The sequence below is a fragment of the Narcine bancroftii genome, chromosome 2 (genome assembly GCF_036971445.1).
Source record: "Narcine bancroftii isolate sNarBan1 chromosome 2, sNarBan1.hap1, whole genome shotgun sequence".
Classification (NCBI taxonomy): Eukaryota; Metazoa; Chordata; class Chondrichthyes; order Torpediniformes; family Narcinidae; genus Narcine; species Narcine bancroftii.
The window spans coordinates 353,926,607-353,932,606 of record NC_091470.1 but is presented as its reverse complement, the minus strand read 5'-3'; positions in this window follow the sequence as shown (position 1 = coordinate 353,932,606).

The following is a 6,000-nucleotide window of genomic DNA, read 5'->3' as shown; positions in this document are numbered from 1 at the left end:
TCACATGCTGTCTTGTACTTTTTACTTAGACTTTTAAGATGGGAAGTAAACTTTAAAGCAAAGTTGCAGAACTCAAATAATGAGCCAGAAACACAGGTGAAATTTAAATTCATTTAACTGAATAAAAATTGGAGGTCTCAAAGATAGGAATAGCAATGCAACACATTTCAGTTTTAAAATAGCTACTTCAAGAAAGAACAGGAAGGGCAAAGCCGAGGAAGGACAGTATAATGCCATTCCTTTGTGGTCATAAGTCCAAGCAATGACAAATCCTTCCCAGTGCCATTGTGTAAGCACCTTCAACACAAGGACTACAATAAATCAGAAAGGTAGCTCACCAGCACCTTCACAAGATAATTTTGAGATGGGCAGCAAATGCTGGCCTGCCCAAAAACATCCAGATCCTAAATTCCCTTTTTAATTCCAGATGCAGGTGTCTCTAGAACTATAGCAATTGGCCCTGAACAGTGCTCTGAAATGGCCCAGCCAGCTATTTGTTTATGAGATAAAGAAGATGGGCCATAAATGCCAGTCGAGGTACCAAAAGATCATCTGGTACAGGCCAGTACAAGGGTACCCATGAGAAAGTGGCTGAAGTCACGTTTGCAATACAAATTTATTCACTTTCACCTTTATTTACCGTCTAGGTCTGTGCATCATTAATGGTTTTTTTTTTAAAAAACACTGCAAATTTAATTCAAAAGTTACTTTCACATAAAAAAATAAATCCTCTTTCCTTTTCAGGAACTGACATGGAAATAGAGCTATCTCCCTTATCAAAAATCTTTGATAGATTTGATCTAATCCAGATTTGTTGAGATTGTTCTTCCATTAAAAAGTATGAAGTTGCTTGAGTTAGGGAAAATAGAAATATAACCTTAAAAGGGTTTCTTTACACAAACTTAATGAGCCTGGTGAAAATGCAGTGTTGCTGTGAGATCAACAAATCTGCCAGTGAGATCAACAAATCTGCCAGCATTGATATTGTCAAATAACATTGTAAATGCCAGAAGAGACTGGCTGAATAATGCCTGTCAGGTTTGATCTGATCTTTACAGAAGTACAAGAAATAAATTAAGGTGAAGTTAAAAATCATTATGTTTTACTCTATGATTTGTTCCCCTTTCATCTTAAACACTCAGAATCTTCACTGAAATGTAACTTCTGTTTTCCAGCTGAACGTGGAATCCAGAGTATTATATCACAGATTCTTGGTACTTGTTTAGATAATATGTATCACTAAGTACAAGTTTCACTTTGTTGACCACAAGAAAAAGGAACAGAAGTAGGCCATGTGGCCCATCAAGTCTGCTCCAGTTCTACTCAGTAATATTCCTGAACCAGTTGTGCAGAGCCAAGTTGTAAGTGTCACAGTGTACCAAATTGCCTATTGATTAGCGGAAATGTACAAGCCAGCTTCTATAGACCTCCTCAACACCAAGAAGCTGGAGAAATCCAGCAGGCCATGCAGCATCCATTGGAACTAAAAGGTATCCAACATTTCGGACGTGCCCTTCGTCAGACATCAGGAAAAACAGGTGGGGTGGGTAGTGGGGGGGAGAGCAGAGACGAGGAACAGGATGGAGCTCCGGCTAACAGGTAAGAGGTGCGTACAGGTGAGATAGTAGAAGAGAAAGAAGCTGAGAAATGATGGGGGTGAGGGCCAAAGGAGAGCTCTCTGATAGGAGAAGGAAGGAAAGGAGTGGAGAGCTAGCTGAAGAGCAGGGAAAGAGAGCACGGGAGGAAGTTAACAGATATTGGAGGTCCATGTTAACGCCATCTGGTTGGATACCGCCAAAATGAAATATAAACCATCTTTACAGCTGAGTAAAACCAGAAGAAGGTGACGGAATGTTACTTAACCCTTGTATAGATTAAGTAAAGAGATTTTGGGTGTGTTTATCTTTTTGCCCTGTGTTAAGTGTTCCTGATCAGACCTTGTCTCTCTGGATACTTGTACATATTATCTCTAAGAACATTTTCCATTAACTTTCCTACCACAGATGCCAAATTTACAGGCCTATCATTGCTAGGCTTGCTCCTCGAACCCTTTTTAAACAAAGGAACCACATTAGCAATACACCAGTCCTCCAGCACGATACCCAATATCTAGTGACATTGGAAAAAGCCTATCCACATCAACTCTATCCCTCTCATAATCTTAAATACCTCTATCAAATCCCCTCTCAACCTACGCTCCAAAGAATAAGGGCCTAATTTCCTCACTAACTTCTCTCAAGGTTCTGGGGAAAATCTTATTGGCACCTGGAGACTTATCCACCTTTTTATGCTTCAAAAGCTCCAGTACTTCCTCTTTCTTAATCACTGCAGTTTCCATAATTACCCTCTTTGCTTCCTTTACCCTGCACAATTCAATATCCTTCTCCTTAGTGAATACCAAAGAAAATAAATTGTTCAAGATTTTCCCCATCTCTTTTGGCTCCACACACTGTTGTCCACTCTGATTCTCTAAGGGACCAATTTTATCCCTCACTCTCCTTTTACTATTAACATATTTGTAGAAACCCATTGGATTTATTTTCACCCTGCTTGCTATAGCAACCTCATACCTTCGTTTAGCTTTTCTTATTTCTTTCTTAAGATTCTTTTTACATTCTATGTATTCTCCGTGCATCTCCTTTATTCCTTGTTTCGTATATTTATTGTAGGTCTCCCTCTTTTTTTCAAACCAAGCTTCCAATATTCCTTGAAAACCATGGCTTTCTCAAACTTTTGACCCTACCTTTCAGCCTAACAGGAACAAAAATTTTGTACCCTCAAAATCCACCCCTTTAAAAGACCTTCATTTCTCTACTACCCCCCCCTCCTGCCCATAAAACAAATCATCCCAATCCACTCCTCATAAATCCATTCTCATCTCTATAAAATCTAGCTTTTCCCCCATGAAAAACGTTAACCCAAGGCCCTGACCTATGTCTTTCCATAATTACATTGAAGCTAATGGTACTATGATCACTGGACCCAAAGGGTTCCCAACACATACCTCCGTCACCTGACCTATCTCATTCCCCAACAGTAGATCCAACACTGCCCCTTCTTTAGTTAGTACTTCTACGTATTGCTGTAAAAAAAAAATCCTGCAGACATTTTACAAACTTCAATCCATCCATTTCTTTCACAGAATGGGTTTCCCAATCTATATTTGGAAAATTAAAATCTCCCACAATCACAATCCTGTGCTTATTACAAATATCTGCTATCTCCCTACAAATTTGCTCCCCTAGTTTTCAGTCTATAATACACCCCTATCAGTGTAACTACCCCTTTCACATTCCCATTCCTCAAATCCACCCAAATAACCTCCCTGATTGAGCCCTCTAATCTATCCCACCTAATCACCGCTGTAATATTTTCTCTGACAAGCATTGCTACACCACCACCTCTTGCCCATCCGATTCTATCACACCTAAAGCAACGAAATCCAGGAATTAGCTGCCAATCACATTCCTCCTGCAACCATGTTTCACTAATCGGTACCATGTCATACTGCCAAGTGTAAATCCATACCCTCAGCTCATCCACCTTCCTTACAATGCTTCTAGCGTTAAAGTATATGCATTTCAGAGATTTCCCACTTCTTATTTGTTTGCCCCTATCTTTTCAAACAACTCTATTATATTATTTTTCTATCATCTCCCCTCCATCTTTGTACAAAGCATCTCCCTGCCTTTCCACCCTCAAACACTGTCCACAAGCTTTCTCTGTTTGCAATCTAACCTTCTTGCTCTTCTCTTCTATTTGGTCCCCCCACCACCCCGGCAGGATCCTGGTCTCCCTGGGATTCAAGTGCAAACACGTTCATTCTGTACAGGTCACATCTACCCCCAAAAAAGATCCCAGTGATCCAGAAATTTGAATCCCTGCCCCTTGCTTCATCCCTTCATTCTGTTCCTGCTCTCACTGTCCATGGCACAGGCAGTAATCGCAAGATTACTCCCTTCAGTGTCCTTCTTTTCAACTCCCCCCCTACCTAACTCTCTGTACTCACTTTTCAGGACCTCCTCTCTCTTTCTCCCTACGTCATTGGTACCTACATGTACAACGGCCTCTGGCTCATCTCCCTCCCATTTTAGGATATCTTGGACACGAGCAGCAACATCCCAGACCCTGGCACCAGGGAGGCAAATCACCATCCGGTTCTCCTTACTGTGTCCACAGAATCCCCAATCTGTCCTCCTAACTATCGAGTCCCCTATTGACTAGTGCCCTCCTCTTCCTTTCCCTACCCTCTGAGCCACAGGGGCTGACCCTATGCCAGAGGCACAGCCACTGTTGTTTTTCACATCTAGGCTGTTTCCCACCCCCCCCCCCACCCCAACAGTACTTAAAGCGGACTGCTTTTATTGAGGGTTACAGCCACAGGGGTCCTCTCTAGCACCTTACTCTTCCCCTTCCTTCTCCTAACTGAGACCCACTTGTTCTCTCGTGGCCCTGCTGTGACCACTTGGCTGTTACTCCTGTCTATGGCATCCTCACTTTCCCTGACCAGAGTGAGATCATCGAGCTGTAGCTCTTGTCCCCTCACATGGTCCCTGAGAAGCCACAGCTCAGCACACCTGGCACGGATATGGACTTCTGGGAGGCTAGAAGATTCCAGGACTTCCCACATCCGACACTGAGAACAGCAAACTGCTCTCACACTCATTCTTTCTCTCTCCCTCTCCTCAAATGCAGTGGAAAGAACAAAGTAACCAGCCTTACCTTAGTGCGAACAAACTTGACCTCAGCCTCTGCTCGCTGAAGCCTCGTGAGCCAGTCTCCAAGTCCACTCCTTCTCTACGGCACTCACTCACTGGGCCACTCCTTGTGGCTGCTCCTTTACCTTACCATCCTTTTATTAGCCCTCTACCAATTAACCCTGTCATTATCTCCTTGCCCCTCCTCCACTGGACGCCTCCTAACAACAAAGCCTCCAACTCCTCGCTCAAACCGCTAGGCCCAAGCCCCAGTAAGTACTTTTAAGTCCATCATGACCTCGTTGTGGAATGCCTCCTCTGCCATACGCCTAGCCCCTCTGGGGGAAAAAGTCGCCCCTCAGATTCTTGTTAAACCTCTCTGCACCTTAAACCAATATCTTCTGGTTACCAATTCCCCTACTCTGGGCAAAAGACGCTCCATGTTCACCTGATCTATTCCATTCATTATCTTGTGCATTCAGCATTTCAGTGTTTATGCCCCTGCTTTGAGCCACAATACAGATCAAACAATGGGGAGGGGAGAGGGAGGCGAAGGAAAGGTTATCCTGAGAGAGGGAGAATGAATGTCTTTTCCCATGACTCCCAACAATTCCTTCCCAAAACTGACAAAGCATACACCTTCCCTGGTGTACCCGACTTTAGCTGACCCCAACAAAGTAGAGGACTCCCCATGGGAGGATTTACAGCAAGCTTAAAGTCTGCAGCATCAAGCTGCCTCATGCACCCCTTCTGATCAGAGCTGCCTGTTCCACTGGTGAAAAATAGATGGCTGTTTAAACATTCATTGCATGAAGTATCTCTATTTCACAGACCAGCTTTTCAAACACAAAATTGTTTCAAAATATTTATAGAAATGCACATCAATTAGTTATGGCTTTGAAGCTGCTACAGACAAGCCATAGGTTGAAAGGAACAGGTGGGAATGTGATGACCTCTTCAGAGAAGTGTTACCTTTTGTGGAAGTTGTGCGAGGACATTTAAAGAAAAGCAGCACCAATTTATCTGGATAACTATTCTATGGGTTATGTCAGAAGCCACGACGTTGATTTGAAATTATTTTAGGAACCTAACATCGACTATTTCTTGCGAAGAGGCACTTAAAGATGTCAATCAAATGTCTTCCAAGTTATAATTTCTATTAGCAGACAAAAAAGTTGAGTGCACCGGAGCTGTACACATTTAATAGACAGGACCAGGACAAAAACCAGGTTGTCCCCTCAGATTCAGCTTTTCAGTGACAAGGAGATACTGAGGAGGGAATTCCTAATGATATACTGCATTG